The sequence below is a fragment of the Humulus lupulus genome, chromosome 4 (genome assembly GCF_963169125.1).
Source record: "Humulus lupulus chromosome 4, drHumLupu1.1, whole genome shotgun sequence".
Taxonomy (NCBI): Eukaryota; Viridiplantae; Streptophyta; class Magnoliopsida; order Rosales; family Cannabaceae; genus Humulus; species Humulus lupulus.
The window spans coordinates 217,761,539-217,781,912 of record NC_084796.1 but is presented as its reverse complement, the minus strand read 5'-3'; positions in this window follow the sequence as shown (position 1 = coordinate 217,781,912).

The window sequence follows — 20,374 nt, the reverse complement described above, 5'->3', positions numbered from 1 at the left end:
GAGTCCAGGTATCCATTAATAGAAAAGCTCGCGTTCTGTCTTATTTTGGCTTCAAGGAAGCTCATACCATATTTTCAGCCCCATACTATCCACGTCTCAACCGGCCAACCTTTATGGCAGGTTTTGCAAAAACCTGAAATGTCGGGACGCCTACAAAAATGGGCCATTGAACTCAGCCAGTTCGAAATATTATATATGCCATGCACAACAATCAAGAGTCAAGCCTTCCCTGACTTTGTGGCTGAGTGCACAGGTTTTCAGGACAAGCTGATAAGAGCACCAATGCAGGAATTGTGGAAATTTTTTGTTGATGGATCCTTTAATGAAAATGGATCAGGAGCTAGGATAATTTTAATCTCACCTAAAATGCATCGATTTCATAGATTTCTCAAGTTCGGATTTGAAACATCCAACAACGAAGCCGAATATGAGGCCTTATTGGCAGGGCAAAGGGTGGTGAAAGAGCTAAAAGCAAAGGCGATCCAATGTTATAGTAATTCTCAACTCGTAGTCAATTACATATTGGGAGAATACCAAGCTCGCGGTATCAAGATGACGGCCTACTTAGCCAAGGTTAAGGGCGAGTTGTGTGAATTCGAATTTAGCTCCATTGAACAAGTACCCCATGAGCAGAATTCAAATTTCGATGCTTTGGCTTGACTTGCTACCACCAAAGAAGTGGATACACTGAATGTAGTTTCGGTGGAATTATTGGAAAGCCCGAGCATAATAGCAAAAACGATTGAGGTTGGAATGATTGACATATAATCGACCTGGATGACCCCCATAGTTGAGTATTTCACAACCAGAATGTTACCTGATGATCGAAATAGTGCAAAGTTTCTGTATTAAGCTCTGCAATATGTTATGGTTGAAGGGATTTTATATCGACGAGGGCATTCACTACCTCTCCTACAGTGTGTTTTGCCCGAGGAAGCACATACTATCTTGCAAGAAATACACGAAGGCTTCTGCAGAGACCATGCTGGGTGGCAAAACCTGGCTCTGAAGGTACTAAGACAGGGCTGGTTTTGGCCCACATTGACAAAGGACTTGATCTCGTGTGTGCAAAAATGTAATAAATGCCAATGCTTTGCCATAGTTTCCCGAGCAACTCCCATTGAGCTAACCATGATCTCATCCCCTTGGCCATTTGCAGTATGGAGAATTGACTTGATTGGTTCTTTGCCAACATGAAAAGGATGAGTTCACTATGTTGTTGTCTCCATTTACTACTTCACGAAGTGGGTGGAGGCCAAACCTCTGGCAACCATTATTGGGGTTTTGTGCCCTAATTAAAACCCAATTTTTTTGTAATCTAATTTATTATCAATAATCAATAAATAAAATATTCAAAGGGAGCGTGGTCACATCCTCTCTCTCTCCATGGCGAGAAGGAAGAAGTCTGTGCAGAAGCTTGCTAAAGTAAATGATTCGGAGTCCCCTTCATCCAATGATCAGATTGTTGAGGAAGAAAGCGCTGAGACGGTGGTAGCTGCGGTTGAGGAGAAGGATTTGGAATCAGTGCTCCCTAATCCTGATGTGAAGATTCATGGTGACATTGCTGAGAAGTCTAACCTGATTTCCTGGGCTGCTGAAGTTGAAGGGCAGTCTTTCCAAGACTCGGCCAAAGAAACCTGGGCTTGATTTAAGGAATCTCTCCCAACTTTTGGGTGTACGAGGCTACATTATCAGGATCCACTTCAACGTGATGGTAAACTGGTGGCTCAATTGGATATGGATGAGATTGAAGTGGAGGCTACATTATGGAAATCTACCCTGATTTGTGTGGTAATTGGGGTTAATCCTCCCCTAGATGTTTTTGAAGGGTTCATCGGAAGAATTCGGGGTAAACTTGGAATTGACCGTGTGGTCCGAATGAATTCTGGTTTCACAATGGTTAAGTTTCGAGATAAGGCTACTAGGGATTTGGTGCTCAAATCTGGAGTGATTCATTTTGACAAGAAGCTTTTTGTGCTTCGGCCTTGGTCATCTGATGTTGAGTCTTTAAGGTCAGTAAAATATGTGCCTGTTTGGATTTGATTACCTGGTCTTGGGTTGCAATACTGGGGTGTGAACTGTCTGAGTTCTCTTGTCAGTATGATTGGTACTCCTATCACGATTGATAAAGTCACAAATGCTAGATCTATGATCAAATTTGCTAGAGTCCTAGTTGATATTGAAATTGCAGGACATCTCCCTATGCATATTCACTATCTAAATGAGAGAGGTCAGGTTATGGAGCAACCCATTGATTATGAGTGGTTACCTACTAAATGTACTGGTTGTAAGAAGCTGGGTCATACTGTTGCCTCCTGCAAGCATGCCCCTGATGTTATTAAGAGGTCGATAGAGTCTCAAAACCAGGCTAATGTAGATGATAATGCAGCAAGTGGCATTGCTACTGATGCCCCGGATATCAATACCCAGAATCAGCAAGAGTCACATGAGGTTCCTACTCATGCTACTGCTTCATCTATTCCTCTTGGATCCAAATGGGTTACTCCTCGAAAATCTGGGATGATGAAACCTATTGATTTTCCACGCCCTAAGCTGCAGAGGACTTCTTTTAGTATTCTGCAAGAAAAACAGCAGCAAACAATTGATCTGCCTTTACCACCTGACTTGAATGGATTGCTGCAAAATGTTGAGTTGGAATGTTAGGGGGTTAAATAAACAGAATAAGCAGCGGGCAATTTTGGATGTCTGTAGACTGAATAAAATTGGTCTTGGAGCTTTGCTTGAAACAAAAATAAAAGGGGACAGAATAAATGTTATTATGAACTCATCTTTTGCTGGTTGGAAGTTCTATAGCAGTTCTGTGCTGGAGGGTTGTATTTTGCTAATTTGGAAAGCTCATTTGGTGATGGTAGATATCCTTCAGGAGAGTGATCAGCTGTTACACTGTAGAGTTAATTTGTTTGGCAGGAATCTGGAATTTTGCCTCTCGGTTGTCTGTGGCTCTAATCATTTGGAGACTAGGAAATTAGTATGGTTTGACTTAGCTAGCGTTCAGAGGCCGGTTAACCCCTGGATTATTATGGGAGACTTTAATGCTATTTTTCATGTAGATGATAGACTTGGTGGAAGACCTATTTCTGTTAAGGAAATGGAGGATGCTCATCAGTGGTTAGCTTTAGGAGAGGTTACTGAAATGAAGACCTTGGGACCAAATTACACTTGGTCTAACAAACAAGATGGTGGAGCTCGTATTTTTTCCAAGTTGGACAGAATATTTTTCAATGAGAGCTGGAGTGATGTCTTCCCGTTGGCTGTAGCATATGCTCAATGGGATGTGGTTTCTGACCATTGTTATCTACTTATCAAACAGGTGGCTTTCAGAAGGTTGGAAGTGAAGCCTTTTCGGTTTTATAATATGTGGGTAGCTCATGACAAGTTTAGGGAGACTGTTCTTAATAGCTGCTCTATTCCTTTAGAGGGGCAAGGGCTATTTCGTCTTGTTGGAAAACTTACAAGACTTAAACATGTTCTAAAAAAGTTCAATTGGAGGTCTATGGGAGATGTTGCTTGTAACTATGAGGAGAGTAAATCTAAATATCTGCAGGCCCAAGCTGCTCTTTATTCAGATCCTTTCAATGCCGCTTTAATGTCACTAGAAAAAGAAGCTCAGCAGGATTACTTCAGGCATGAGAAGATTTATGCTAGCTTTCTTCTTCAAAAAAGTAAGATCACTTGGCTTCGTTTTGGTGATGAAAATTTCTCATATTTTCATGCTAGCTTGAAACAGAGGTAGATTTCTAATCGTATTGTTTCTTATATTGATGCTGATGGTCACTTTGTGGATGATTATGAAAAGGTTGTTGATTATTTTTTTCAACGTTTTAAGAATCATTTGGGCAGTGCTGGCAGGTCTACTGGACATATTGACCCTGGTTGTATTGGCCACGGTCTAATTTTGAGTTTGGATGACCAGTTGAACTTAATAAAACTGTTTACCCTACCTAAAGTTTGTTCAGCTTTGTTTAGCATTCACTCAGTCAAAAGTCCTGGCCCGGATGGTTATAGGGCGGGTTTCTTCAAAGCTCTATGGAAGGATATAGGCAAGGAAGTTTCTAGGGCTGTTTTGGACTTCTTTGACTCAGGTAGAATTCCCCAATTGCTTAATGATACTATCATCTCGCTCATCCCGAAAGTGGATCAGCCAACAAATGCTTCTGAGTTCAGACCAATTGCTTATTGCAATACTATTTACAAATGCATTTCTAAAATGCTTTTCAACCGGCTGGCTGTGGTTCTCCCTTCTCTGATCAATCTTAATCAGGGTTCTTTTATAAAGCATAGATCTCTGGCTTACAATGTCCTCATTTTTCAAGATTTGATTAAGGGATACAATATGAAAAATAGCTCACCTCAGTGTGCAATGAAGCTAGACTTGAGCAAGGCATATGATACTATTGACTGGGATTTCTCGAAAAATTTTCTCAATATGTTTTGCTTTCCTAGTCGGTTCATCAAATGGATTATGGTTTGCTTGAGGGGATCGTCTTACTCTTTGGTTCTAAATGGAAGGATTCAAGGGCAGTTTAAGGGTGGAAAAGGGCTTCGGCAAGGAGATCCTATTCTCCTTTGCTATTTGTTATAGTGATGGAGTATCTCACCCGCCTACTGATTAAGGCTTCCATGGATAACTGGTTCAAATTTCATCCAATGTGTAAGTCTTTGAATCTAATTAGTCTATGCTTTGCTGACGACCTCATTATTTTTTGCAAAGGCACCACCTCCTCTGTACAAGTTCTTCTTGAGGCATTTTCTGAATTTGGTTGCTCTTCGGGTCTAAAGATTAATTACTCTAAATCTCATATTTACTTTGGAGGTGTTCCAGCTGAGATTAAAGCTAGAATTTTGGACTGTTCGAAGCTTATTGAGGGTGCTTTCCCGCTGAAATATCTTGGGGTTCCTCTTCGTCCTACCAAATGGAAGGCCACCGAATGTGATATCATTTTTAAGAAGATTCAGATGCGTCTCAATGTTTGGTCCAGTCGCCATCTTTCTTATGTTGGTAGGGTTCAACTTATTCATTTGATTTTGCTTGGTATTCGAAATTATTGGATGAGTATATTCATGCTTCCTCAGAGTGTTGTTAGGGACATTTATAGAATATGTCATCAATTCCTTTGGGGTGAGAGTGGTTCCTGCAGTAAGTTTCATTTCACCTCTTGGGAGCAAGTTTGTCATCCTAAGCCTTTTGGTGGTTTGGGATTTCGTGAGGGGCCTACTTGGAACAAGATATTGCTTGCCAAATATATTTGGGCTATTGCGTCTAAACAATATCAGCTTTGGGTTAAGTGGGTGAATTGCATTTATCTGAAAGGGGATAGTCTCTGGGATCATGTGCTAAAGCATGACTCCAGCCGGTATTGGCGGAAGCTGGTTTCCTTCTGTAATTTTGTTTCTCGGTCTGATTTGGAGGCTGCTGTGGTTAAGGGTAAACTTCATTTGGGTTCCTTATATGCTCACTTTCATTCATGTGAGCGTATTGAGTATGAGAGACCTGTTTGGTGTAAGCTTTATGTTCCTAAACACAGGTTCATCCTTTGGCAGGCTATTACCAACATCTTCTCACTAGGGACTTGCTGTTTTTTCGTCATATTTTTGTTGATTCTGTGATTTTCCCGGTTTGTGGTCTTGCTGATGAAAGTCATGGTCATTTATTCTTTGAGTGAATTTTCTCTAAGAAGGTTCTGCAGCTTGTCTCTAGCTGGCTTGGAGGGGCTACTGTGCCTAGTAATTTTGCGGAATGGTTCGCTTGGCTGCCCAGCTGGAAGTCCGGTTGGCTTCATCATATAGTGGCTGCAACACTTGCTGCTTGCACTTATTTCATCTGGTTAAATCGAAATGCTTGCTATTTTGTTGATAGCTGTTTTACTGTCTTTAAAGTTGAGCAATAGATTAGGGAATCTGTTAAAGCTAGAGTTCTTAATATTACTTCTAGGCACCTATCTACTAGAGAAAGGAAAATAATTGAGTTTGTAAAATCTTTGTAAGTGTTGAGGGCTGATTGTTCCTCCCTTTTGTATTATCTTGGTTGTTTCATAAAAAAAAAATTATTATCAATAAAAGAATAGAAATCATTTTTTGAGTCGGTCAATCACTTTGCTCACATGTTTTATTTTCAAGATTATTTGTTTAATATAAACTTCTATTAAATCCTGGGCATATAACTATTCATATTTATAGTGACATAATAATAGTAGAATATAAAGATGATTATATGTTCAAAATAAGTTAGTCTTAAGATTAGTCAATGCACATGATTTACACTGACTTGGAAATCTATGATATGATATACTTACACATCGCAGTGTTATGTTCTTTCCAGAACATTAACAAAGTAGATAAGATCAGACGTATTTGTTACATCAGGCTGGATCGATATTGACAGTAGATAGGATATGTAAACATACAGTTATTATCTATTCTAGTCATATCATATAGTTGACCATAGGTCAATTCAATCTCAATTTTGAGTGGTTAGTATTCTAACTGATTGTATTATTTGAGTTCTTTGACTTGTTCGTTACCAGCTTACCCTACAGACTAGCCCATACTTACATCTTGGGAACCCGGTAGTATAATTGAGTGGGAGTGTTAATCATAGATATGAACATCTATAGCTTCTGATGAAGAAGTGAAACGATAGTTTCCTTTTAGTTTGGTTCAAGGAGCTAAATGATAGAGATCTCATTTCAGTTATTAATATTAGTTTACTGAAATATCATTTACAAAGAACTAAGTGTTTTAAGGATAAAATACAATGAGGGGTAAAACAGTATTTTAGTCTCATCGCATTGTAGACCGTCTATAGAGGATTGAGTGATAGTTATGGTTGTAACAATGGATGATTAATAACGTATCTATATTGCTTATAGAGAGTTCTATGAACTCAAGAGTGCAATTCCGAGTCTTTAGTGGAGTCACGAGGAATTAATAAGTTAGTAAATTTATTTGTTAGATTTATGATAACTTATTGGAGATATCATAGGCCCATGGTCCCCATTGTACTTTGGATAAAATCATGTAGATAGTCTCAATTAATTGATTTAATTATCAAAGTTGACCATGTTAATTTTGGATAGTTTCACAGAGTTATATAATTTAGAGAAGAAAAGAGAAATTATGGCAGATTTATTAATCAAAATAAATTAGTATCTAAATTAATAAATAAGTTGAAATCAATGTTCAAATTATAAATAATTAATTTGATAAAGAATTTGAATAATTATTTAATTATTTAAATCAATAGAAAATAATACAGGCCTTGATTTTAAGTCCAACGAGCTTATAATTAAATGGGAAATTTCACAGGCCTAAAGCCCATGATAATTTCGACCTAGGGCTGATTATTGGCTAGTATTTAATTGATTTTTTAATTAAATAAATGACCTAATTGAGTCTATAAAAGGAATGCTAAGAGAGAGTTGAAATCATAAGTTTAATCACAAGTTTCTGATAGGTTTTAGATTCTCTCTCTAAACATAAGTCATTTTCTAAGCCTCGTTGTTCTTTTCTCTTCTTCTCTCTGTATCTATCTCATGTGTTGAGAATTATCCACCCTAGTCTAGATGATTCTAAGGATACTTTGGAAGACTGTGAAGAAAATTGAAGAACGGTTCAATTTATTTGTAATACTCTGCGATAGAAAGGATACAAGGGTTAAAGAAATTGAGGGTAGGACCCATTCATTCCGCTGCATATAATGTAAGTATTCTTATCATTATTTCTCTTTGAATTTAATTTTAGAAAATGTTCTAGGTTGTCTCATATTAACTTGTTTAATATTAGATCTACATGAAAAAAAAAATATTATGTATAAGTTTTCCCAACAACTGGCCACAAAGCCTTTGGTAATCTTTATTTTCATGCATGAACATGTTAAAAATTGAATTATTTGATGTGTAGAGAAATTTGATGGATTTCATGATTTTATGAAGCACATTGAATTCTATGTGATTATTAGCAGATTTTTAGGTTATTTTGTTGTGTTTTCTATGCCATTAATTTTTATATATGCTTTTTTTGTGTGTAAAACATGGTAAAACTGAATTAGAAAATGCTTTGGGTTTGAAAAAATTGCACAAATTTTTTTTCAGAAAATTTGGCCTGGCTCCCCACGCGTGCGCGTCACCCACCCTGCGTGCGCGCCAGCTTGCGCACCGCTCTGCTACTGCGCACACCCGCACGCGCGCGCACACCCAGCCAGCTGCACACGTGAACAGTACCCGTCACCTAGTTTTTTTTTAAATTTTTTTTTAAATTAAAGAAATTAAAATTTGAAATTGATTACTTATAATCCAAGCCAAAAATATCATATTTATTTTATCATTAAAAATTATTTTTTAAAATAAGATATTTTTGTTGGTTGAGATTAAAATAATTAGATATTTTCTACAAAGATTCAAATTCAAATTTAAAATTAGACTAACAACTTAATTTTAAATCTTTTAATATATTAATATATTATAATTAAGATATGAGATATTTAAGATATTTTTATTAAATCTTTATTTGAAAATATTAATATTTGTTTATTCTATAGATTTTAATATTTAAATTATTTGAAATTTGAAATTTGTTAGTTAGATATTTTTATGGATATTTGAATTTGTTTAACTGTTTTGAGATATTTTAGGATTGTTATAAATACTAATATTTTATATTTTTTTAATGGTTAAAATATTAGCTTATTGTTGTAACAACACAATATATTTTTTGAAAAAAAAAATTAAGATATTGTTTCTAAAATTTAAAAATGGTTAAATTTTGAAAAATATCACGTTTTTCAACCAATTAATAATTTTGTTTAATAAATGTGATTTAAATTAACTTTGGTTAATTGTTGATAAATTCTATTTAAATTAAATTAATATATTTTTTTTCAAATTAACCTAAACCAAGTTGATTGTTGATAAATGATATTTAAATTAACTATTATTAATTGTTGATAAATTTGATTTAAATTGAATTATTTTTTGTAAAAATTTAATTAATTCGAATTTTTTGATAAATTCTAAAAAATTAATTGTGCTATTTTTGCAAATAAATTGTGCTATTTTTGCATAAATTCATAGATTTGCTCATATAGTAACATGATTAGGCTCATCCAATTATAACATGCTTGTTTACACTATATGTGATATTTTTCCAATTGGGCTTAGATGCATATAGTGGCCCATATGTTTGCTAGATATATGGATTTTGTCAAATAAAATATTCATAAAATGATATGTTTTATTTGGGCTCATTAGAAAATGTAAAATTTAAATTCCTCTATTGTGGGTGGTTCCACTTGTGAATGTCCATTTACTTTGCATGACTATAGTGGGTCTAATCAATTAATAACAATTAATAAAACGCATGTTTAAATTCCTGTATTTTGGACCTTGTATGGAAGTATGTGGGCCTTTGTAGTGGGAACGACATACTGGACCCAGCCCTCCTCCATACAAGCCCAATTGTTAAGGTCCATTTACCTGAGTTGAACTGAATTGTATAAGTTCATTATTTTAGTTAAGCCTAAATATCGATTAGCAACAAATTAATTAAATTTGTTTCAATGTGACACTTTAGAATTAATAGGAAATTATAAGACTTTGGTTTTAAAAATGTAATCTTTTCAATTTTTTGGAGAACCATAGTCATTAATTTTCTAAAAATAAATAAATAATAAAAAACAATTTTTAATTTTATAATGAGTTTATTTTAAGAATTATATTCGATCTCCACCGTTGGTTTAACAAAGTCAATAGCTCAATGGGGCCTCGAGACACTTTGATTTATCCCCCTATGGAAGGTGTTCATTAGTTATTTTTACAAGGTTAAATTTCGAAAGATAGATAATTATAGGTCAAATTCTACTAGACTCACCCCTACGGTGACTACAAGGACTAAATCTATGATTATCGAAATAATGAGTCTAGCTCATAAAATAAGAGATCTTGTTTTCTTATTTTGATCGAATAGTAGGTTTTTAATAATAGTGTCCATTATTAAATAAGTTTACAACTTTATTTAACTAATGATATTTTTTACTTTCGCCAACCAAGACAAGGATATCATAGATTAGTTAAAACCCTAAAGAACTAGAGATATGATTATTTTGGTATTTATTTCTCATATCTTACATATTTTTTATATATGTTGTGTTATTTCTTGAAATTAGTGTGAATAGGAGTCTTATAGAGCTAAAGTGATTGATTTCTATTTTTATTGATAATTTGTAGTTTTTAAGTATGGTTGTGCATACTATCATCCTTTCTTTACTTTCGATGGAGAAAACTTCCGTAAGTGAAAGTAGAAAATCAACATTGTGTTGATTGGTGACAATTCCAAGTTCGTCATGACTGAGGAATCCCCAGAAGTTCCAGCTAAAGGAGTTACCAAGTCTGTGAGGGATAAGTATGAGCGTTGGTAGGCGGCTAACAACAAGGCGCGATACTACATGTTGACTAGTATGGTCGACACTCTCAAGACAAAGATGGAAAATGTCGAGACGACCTACGAAATCATGGATCAGCTCCAAGACATGTTTGGTGCTAAGTAAGTGCAGACTCGTTTTGAGGCCACCAAGAAATATGCCAATGCTCAGATGGAACCTTTTCAACATGTTCGCGATCATCTAATCAAAATGACAAACTACTTTCAGGAAGCTGAACTGCATGGAGCAACAATAGATGAGGAAATTCAAGTCGGCTTAATCCTCAACAGTCTTTCTCCAGATTTTGTGCCTTTCAACACAAACTATGTATTGAATAAACTCAATTATGGTCTGATGCATCTCATGAATGAGCTTCAGACTTCTGAGTCTATTATGGGTGGACCAAGTAAGGGAGGAGAAAAGAAGACAACTACTACTAATGCTGCTGATCCAGCTAAGGCTGAACATCACCAAGATTCATCTCCGAAAGCTGGAAACAAGAGGAAAGGTGGACAAAACAACAACCCTAAGCCTGCAAAGGCTGCAAAGATAAGTGCACAACCAAATGCACAGACACCTAAGGGGAAGAACAAGAAAAACAAGAAATGTAAAGGTAAGTGTTTTCACTGCAAAAAGAAGGGGAATTGGAAGCAGGATTGCCCCAAGTTTCTAGCAGCTAAAAACAAAGGTAATGATTATAGTTCATATATCTTAGAAAAATGTGTTTTAGAGAATGATAAATCCATTTGGATTATTGATTCTGGATCTACTAACCATATTTGTAACTCTTTACAACTTCTTGAATCATGGGAGGAAGTGGACAAAGGCGGCTTAAAGCTTTGAGTTGGAAACAGAGTGTTCGTTGAGGCCAAGCTAGAGGAAGAGCTCGCCTGAAGTTTGGAAATAAATATTTAATTTTAAATGATGCATTTTTTATTATGGATTTTAGTAGAAACTTAATTTCAGTTTCCATGTTGCAATTTGAACAATTTGTTATAACTTTCACAAGTTCTAATATATCAATTTCTTTCAATGGATCACAATTGTGTATTGCATGTTTGGAAAACGGGCTTTATATTGTGCGACCTAATGAACCCCTCTCTCTTAACAATGATTTATTCAAAGTAGCTAAACCTAGGACCAATAAACGTCAAAGGACCGATAACGAAAACATGACATATTTATGGTATTTGAGACTAGGTCACACTGGCTATGATAGAATTCAAAGACTTACAAAGGATGGGCCTTTGAGAAAACTCACCTTAAGTGAATTACTTGTCTATCAATCTTGTCTAGAAGGCAAACTGACCAAGCGTCTATTCTCTGCAAAGGGTGATAGGGCCAAAGAACCACTTGGACTTGTGCATTCAGATGTTTATGGACCTTTGAATGTACAAGCCAAGGGTGGTTTTGAGTATTTTGTCACTTTCATTGATGATTACTCTAGATACTCATGTCTTTACCTAATGCATAGGAAATCAGAAACATTTTCAAAGTTTCAAGAATTCCTAGCAATGGCTTAGAACCAATTAGGTAAAACGCTAAAGATCTTGCGATCTGATAGGGGTGGAGAATATTTGGATATGCAGTTCCAAGATCATTTAACTGAACTTGGGATTTTATCACAACTTACTGCCCCGGGTACTCTGCAACAAAATAGTGTAGCGGAACGCCGGAACAGAACTTTATTGGAAATGGTTAGATGCATGCTTAGTTACTCAACTCTACCAACTTTGTTCTGGGGACATGCAATTGAAACCACGAACGGCATTCTCAATGTCGTGCCATCCACATCAATCCCCAAAACACCTTTAGAACGCTGGAATGGTCGTGAACCTAGTTTACGCCATTATATAATTTGGGGGTGTCCCGCCCACGTCCTGAGGAAAAAGGAAAGAAAACTAGAACTGCGAACTGAAGTTTGCATGTTTGTTTGCTATCCTAAAGGTACTCGGGTGAACTTTTCTATAGTCATTTAGAAAAGAAAGTGTTTGCTTCTACGAATGCTACTTTTTTGAAAAATGACTATGTCGAAAACTTCAAACCACGTAGCAAAGTAGTTTTAGAGGAGATGGTAAAAGAATTGACTCCAAACAATGTTCCATCATCATCAACGCGAGTTGATGATGAAATTCCCACTCTTAATGTTCAACCGACGCAAGTCGATTTAAATGAAGATAGTACCACTGTTCTTGAGCAAACAGTCATGGAGCCTCGTCGTAGTGGGAGGGTTTCTAGGAACCCAATTCGCTATGGTTTGGATGGTGAAACCAATATGGTTGTTGGTGACACTGGTGACGATGATTCTTTGTCATTCATACAGGCAATGGATAGCCCTGAAAAGGAACTATGATTCAAAGTCATGAACCTGGAAATGGTGTCCATGTACTCAAAATTTTTGTCTAGGATCTTGTGGAGGCAGCTAGTGACTTTAGGGCCATTGGCTGCAAGTGGATCTATAAGAATGAATGAGGTGTTGATGGAAATATCGAGACTTATAAAGCTCGATTAGTGGGAAAGGGTTATACCCAAAGAGAAGGCGTGGACTATGAGGAAACTTTTAGTTCGGTAGCCATGCTCAAGTCCATTTGCATCCTCCTATCCATAGAAATCGCTCTCGACTATGAGATTTGGAAAATGGACGTCAAGACAACTTTTCTTAATGGAAAGCTTGATGAAGTCATTTATATGGATCAACCAGAAGGATTTAAAGTAGCTAGACAAGAAGGAAAAGTTTGCAAGTTGAATAGGTCCATTTATGGACTTAAGCAAGCTTCTCGTTCCTGGAACCTTAGGTTTGATGACATAATCAAAACCTATGTCTTTGAACAAAATATTGATGAGCCTTATGTTTACCAACTGAAGGAAAATCAAATAGTGGTATTCTTGGTTCTGTATGTAGATGATATCTTACTCATTGTAAACAATGTTAACAAATTATCAGATGTGAAGAATTGGCTAAGCACTCAAATCTAGAAGAAGGATTTGGGTGAAGCAAGTTATGTTCTAGGTATCCAGATCATTAGGGATAGAAAGAACAGACTCTTAGCTCTATCTCAAGCAACTTACATTGATAAAGTGCTTGAACGTTTCTCAATGAAAAATTCCAATAAAGGGCGTCTACCGTCCCACCGTGGATTTTATCTTTCAAAGAAGCAATCTCCCCAGACTACTGAAGAGGAAGATGCAATGAGAGAAGTTTCTTACGCATCTACAGTTGGAAGTCTGATTTATGCTATGTTGTCTACTAGACCAGATATCTGCTATGCAGCGGGAGTAGTGAGCAGGTATCAGTCAAACCCAGCACCAGAACATTGGATAGCAGTTAAGCATATCCTGAAGTATTTAAGGCGAACTAGGGATTATATGTTAGTATACAAGGGTGGTGTTCTAAACCTTGTAGGCTACACCGATTCCAATTTTCAGACTGATTTCGATGATAAGAAGTCTACTTCTGGAATGGTGTTTACTCTTGGGGGTGGAGTTGTGATATGGAGAAGCGTAAAATAGCCTACAATCTCAGATTCCACCATAGAGGCTAAGTACACAGTCGCATCAGAAGCAGCTAAGGAAATAGTCTGGCTAAAGAGGTTCTATTCAAATCTTTGTGTTATTCCAGAAATGGATAAACTGCTTGTGTTGTTTTGTGACAACACATGAGCGATAACCAACTCGAAAGAACCTCAATGTCATAAAAGGCGTAAGCATATAGAAAGGAAGAATCACATTATTCGAGAATATGTGGCCAAAGGAGATGTGAAGGTTATGAAGATTGCATCTGAAGACAATCTTGCAGATCCATTTACAAAGACATTACCAGGAGCTACATTTAATAAGCATATCAAGGAAATGGGATTAGTAGAATTAAGGCATTAGTTTCAATTAGTGCAAGTGGGAGTTTGTTGGGGGTTTTTATGCCCTATTTAAAACCCAATTTCTTTGTAATCTCATTTATTATCAATAAAAGAATAGAAATCAATTTTTCACTTGGTCAATCACTTTGCTCACATATTTTATTTTCATGAATATTTGTTTAATATAAACTTCTATTAAATCCCGAGCATATAGCTAATCATATTTATGTTGACGTAATCACAATGGAATATAAAGATGATTATATGTTCAAAATAAGTTAGTCCTAAGATTAGTCAGTGCACAGGATTTACACTGACTTGCCAATCTACGATATGATCTACTTACACATCACAGTGTTATGTTCTTTCCAGGACATTAATAAAGTGGATAATATCAGACATATTTGTTACATCGGACTTGGCCGATATTGATAGTAGATAGGATATGTAAACATACCGTTATTATCTATTCTAGTCATATCATATAGTTGACCATAGGTCAATTCAATCTCAATTCTTAGTATTCTAATTGATTGTATTATTTGAGTTCTTTGACTTGTTCGTTACCAGCTTACCCTACGGACTAGCCCATACTTACATCTTGGGAACTCGGTAGTATAATTGCATGGGAGTGTTAATCGTAGATATGAACATCTATAGCTTCTGATGAAGAAGTGTGTTGACTTGTGAAATTGGCCAACGGTCGTATGTGCAGTATACGACACCTTTTGAACGAAATAAAGGAAACAAATGACAGAGTACAATTATCGTAAATAAACATGCTGGAATTTTATTGTTGTTCAGCCCTGTTCATTCTGATGAACAGTAATAACCTAATCCACTTCTACTTTAGTATTTAATTACTCGACAATTACAAGCCCAAACTGATGAGTTCACTCGTCACTCAGATTTTTCTCCCAAAATTCCAGAAAAAGAGAAAAAATCCAAAAAAAAGAGTCCAAAAGTCCCCTTAAATGAAGCCCTGGGTCCTTTATTTATAGTATCCAGGGGCTATTACATGACCAGTCATACTGGGATCGTGGTTTGGCACGCGATTATCAGGTACTGGATATACGTGTCCACATGGGTCCTCTCGTTGTTTCTTTAGATCATGGAAGACAATGCACGATTGAAACTTCTGGGAAAATGTTAAGTCTTTGTCGGTATATGAGACTTTGGTGTTAGGCCCGATGACTAAAGCTTGGGTGCTGGACTTGCGACCTTCTAGGTGTTGGACTTGTTGATCCTCTCGGTGTTAGGCCTGTTGATCTTCGGGGTGGTAGGCCTACTGATCTCAGTTTGAATGAGAGTGATTATTTCTCAATGAAGTGTACTTGGGTGTTTAGGCTAACCATCCCATGAAAGATAAGGTGGTCTGACCACCCAGGTGGCTCTTGGGCCTGCTTAGGCCGACCACCCTAGGGGTTGAGGTCGGGCCGACCACCCCTAGGGGTTCTTGGGCATATTGGGGCCGACTACCCTAGAGATTGGGTTCAAGCCGACCACTCCTAGGGGTCCTTGTGCATGCTGGGGCCGACCACCTCCGAGGTAGGGGTCAGGCCGACCATTTCTAGGCCCTTGGGCCTGCTTAGGTCGACCACCCATAGGGGTAGAGGTCAGGCGGACCACCCTTAGGGGGTATAGGCTTGGTCGACTTTCTTAGGTCCTGGACCTATCTGTTTTTCCCGTTGGTCTTTTCTCAATACTTTGTCATTTTTCCCTGATTGGTGATGTCACATGTCTCATTCTCATTCGCCACATCATCCTTGCATATTTTAGGAATGACAAAGTGAAATGATGGTTTCCTTTTAGTTTGGTTCAAGTTGCTAAATGATAGAGATCTCATTTCAGTAATTAATATTTGTTTACTGAAATATCATTTACAAGGAACTAAGTGTTTTAAGGATAAAATTAGATCGTCTATAGAGGATTGAGTGATGGTTATGGTTGAAACAATGGATAATTAATAACGTATCTATATTGCTTATAGAGCATTCTATGAATTCAAGAGTGCAATTATGAGTCTTTAGTGGAGTCACGCGGAATTAATAAGTTAGTAAATTTATTTGTTAGATTTATGATAACTTATTGGAGCTTGATTTCATAGGCCCATGATCTCCACTGTACCTTTGATAAATTCATCTAGATAGTCTCAATTAATTTATTTAGTTATCAATTAGAATAATTAATTTTGACCAGCTCAATTTTGGATAGTTTCACAGAGTTATATAATTTAGAGAATAAAAGAAAAATTATGACAGATTTATTAATTAAGATAAATTGGTATCTAAATTAATAAATAAGTTTAAATCAATGTTCAAATTATAAATAATTAATTTGATAAAGAATTTGAATAATTATTTAATTAATTAAATCAATAGAAAATAATACAGGCCTTGATTTTAAGTTCAGCGGGCTTATAATTAAATGAGAAATTTCACGGGCCTAAAGCCCATGATAATTTCGACCTTGGGCTGATTATTGGCTATTATTTTATTGATTTTTTAATTAAATAAATGACCTAATTGAGTCTATAAAAGAAATGCTAAGAGAGAGTTGAAATCATAAGTTGAATCACAAGTTTATGATAGATTTTAGATTCTCTCTCTAAACATAAGTCCTTTTCTAAGCCTCATTGTTCTGTTCTCTTATTTTCTTTGTATCTATCTCATGTGTTGAGAATTTTCCACCTAGTCTAGGTGATTCTAAGGATACTTTGGAAGACTATGAAGAAAATTAAAGAATGGTTCAGTTTCTTGGTAATACTCTGCGACAGAAAGAATACAAGGGTTAGAGAAACTGAAGGAATGACTCATTCATTCCGCTGTGCATTATGTAAGTATTCTTATCATTATTTCTCATTGAATTCAATTTTAGAAGCATGTTCTAGGTTGTCTCATATTAACTTGTTTAATATTAGATCTACATGAACATAAATAAAGATCATGTATAAGTTTTCCCAACAACCATCACCTTGAAGAGAATCCTGGATTTTGTCGTAAAAAATATCATATGTTTATTTGGGTTCTCAAAAAATATCATGTCTGACAACGAAACTCAGTTCGATAGCGATCTATTCACAAACTTCTGTGAAAAATATGGCATAACCAAGAGTTTTTCGTCGATAGCATACCCACAGGCTAATGGGCAGGTCGAGGTCATAAACAAGACCTGCCAAGCTTAAAAAAGCAATTAGATGAAGCTAAGGGACTATGGCCCGAGCAGCTCTCGCAAGTACTCGGGGCCTGTAGAACTTCACATCAAACATCCACAGGACACACCCCTTTTTCTCTAACCTTTAGAAGTGAGGCTATGTTGTTGATTGAGGCACTAGTGGCGACCCACAGATAGAAGACATTTGATCTAGATTAGAACCATGAGCTACTCAGTGCATCCCTTGATCTAATCAAGGAAAAACAAGAAGCGTCACAATTGCAGCTCGCCCATTATCAACAGAAAATCATTCGTTACATCAACTCGAAGGTAAAAGGACGCAGACTCAGATTAGGTGATTTGGTTCTCCGGAGGGTGTTTTTGGCAAGTAATGATCCCAAGGATGGTGCGTTAGGGCCGAACTGGGACGGACCATACCAGGTCGTGAAAGTCCTACCCGAAAGGACCTTCAAGCTAGCCCCGTTAAGTGGAGAAATAATTCCACGGACCTGGAATGCCCTACACCTGAAAAAGTACTATCAATAATTTTGTTGTCTTTAATGTTTTTAGAATTGTTGTTTATGTAAGGATTATCTATAAAAGCCATTTCATCTTAATAACAATTGGATTATTGCATAATCTATTTTGTTGTTTTATTATCGCGGACTCACTTTGTAAAAGCAACCTAGAACATTTATAAGTTCTGGTGGCTTGGGGGGCACAAAACCGAAGAAAGCTTTTAAATGAGTTCAGCGTATTAGGATGAAATCTGACACTTAGAGTTTGGAAAAATTGATCATTCAACGGCTTTTTAAAGCTCGGATTTTCAAATTCTGAACACGAACTAAGATTGAGAAATTTCTAAAACCAAACCCCTGGAAATAACCAGGTCTGGGGCCTGATTCCTAATAGGTACAATGCTATTAAGCAGACTAAAACCCTTGGATACGACCAGGTTCGAGGCCTGATTTTAACAGGTATAATGCTATTACGCAAACTAAAGCCCCTGGATACGACCAGGTCCGAGGACTGATTCCTAACAAGTACAATGCAATTAGGCAGGAAAAATCTTGGAAACAACTAAGATATCGACTAAAATTAGTTAGTCGAGCCATCAAAAATTGATCCCGATCTAAAGACAACCCCTAAGATTTCGAATGTACAAGAATCCAAGAATTCTCAAACATGAGAAAACAATAGACTAAAGGGAACATGAATAGATCACAGATTAAATATGTATTAAAAAACATATAATTATCTCAAGGAGGAAAAAACCTCGATATGAGCCCAAGGGCGATTGTTTTAGTCCCTAGGGACTTAGTTACAAATTACAAAAAAAAATAAAGAAAAGAAATCATTGAGATCCATCGACTCGCTCGAAGGATGTCACTTCCTTGCCATCCCCTTCAGCAGCCTCGAAAACCTCAACGGTTTCAGAGGGCTACTGTGAGAATCGAATCTTGAATTTGGCAAGAAAAGGCTCCCAAAACCCTGGCTACATGAAAGTGAAATTCTTGTCTTGGTTGAAAGCCCATCACTGGCAAAGAATCTCCTCCATTGAGTTTGAAGACTCCGCAAGCTCCTTTTTGAGGCCCTCATTCTCTGCCTGCAGCTGGTCCAGTCGATGGCTCACTTCCACGACTTGATTCTTAACAATCCGCTCACCTTCATGGGAAGTAGTCAGGCAGCCTTTGCAAACCACTCGCTCTCCTGGGAGGAAACCAGGGCGGCTTTGGCAGACCACTCAATCTCTTGGGTGGCAATCAGGCTGGCTTGGAGCTCATCACTTCTAGCTCGAACTCGAGCAATTCTGCGAAGTTGAGCCAGGAAAGACTGCAAAAGGGAAAAGCGAGTGAAGGTTAGTAAAAAAAGAGAAAGAAAAGAAAAAGAAATGTTAGAAGAAGGAAAGGGGCTCCTCCATGGCCCTCAGAACCTTGACATTGGCCATATACGCATGGCCCACCATATAGTTCACCTTCTCATATACAGTCCACCGAAATGCTTCGGGGATCCTTGCCAGCTTGAGTGGCTTTACCAAGATCTGAATAGAGGGAGATTCGCCTTGGGTCACTTGAGGAACTGATGGAGGTACATGTCGAGGAAGAGGAGGCGAAGCCTCGAGAACTGTAACTGTTGTCACTGGATCTGAGGTTTGAGTTTGTTGTTGCTGTTGCCAAGTGGATCTGGCACCTTTGTCCTTGATTCGAGACTCGGTGAAAGTTCCAGTCTTGGAGGAGTGTTTCTTTGGAAATCTAGGTCTCTTCACCACAAGCCAAGCTCTGGCCCCACCAGCCTTAAAAGCACCCCTTAAACACGAGGCGACTTGCAAGTCTATCTCTTCACCTGAAAAGGAACGAGCAGAAGATTCAGATATAAGGGATAGTTAGTCAAAGTAATGCAAAGACAAGAACAAGAGCAAGAACCCTACCCTCCGAGCTAGGGAAGGAATCTACTACGATCAACTCGAGGTTATAGACTGGACTAGGTATAACCTCTAACTCCTAGACTACCCGAGGTAGGGGAGAGTCTAGAGTTATTACATCATGGGTCCAAAAGGGTTCAGGCTCTTCTTCCAAGCTGGACTCATCTACATACTGCCTAAAGCTGGGGGAGAATACACCGTGACATAAGGAAGGCCATGTCCTACGATTTGTCCCATATTTCTAAAAAAATGGAGGACCTAAAGTGTAGGGTGTTATCAACCACAATGGTGCATCTGGGGTAGCTATTATCATAGCGTAACACTAGATGATCCACACACTGGAAGAGTGTTGTGATCAGGTCCGAGTCAGTAGGATGTCGGCTAACGAGTTGATGGGGGTTGAAGCAAATTAGCCTAAACCTGGTTGCAGCCCGATCTAGTTCTCTATATGGGTTACCTTGGCCGGAAGTGCCGACTGCTGCCCCGGACGCAACTCACTCTGGATCAGGA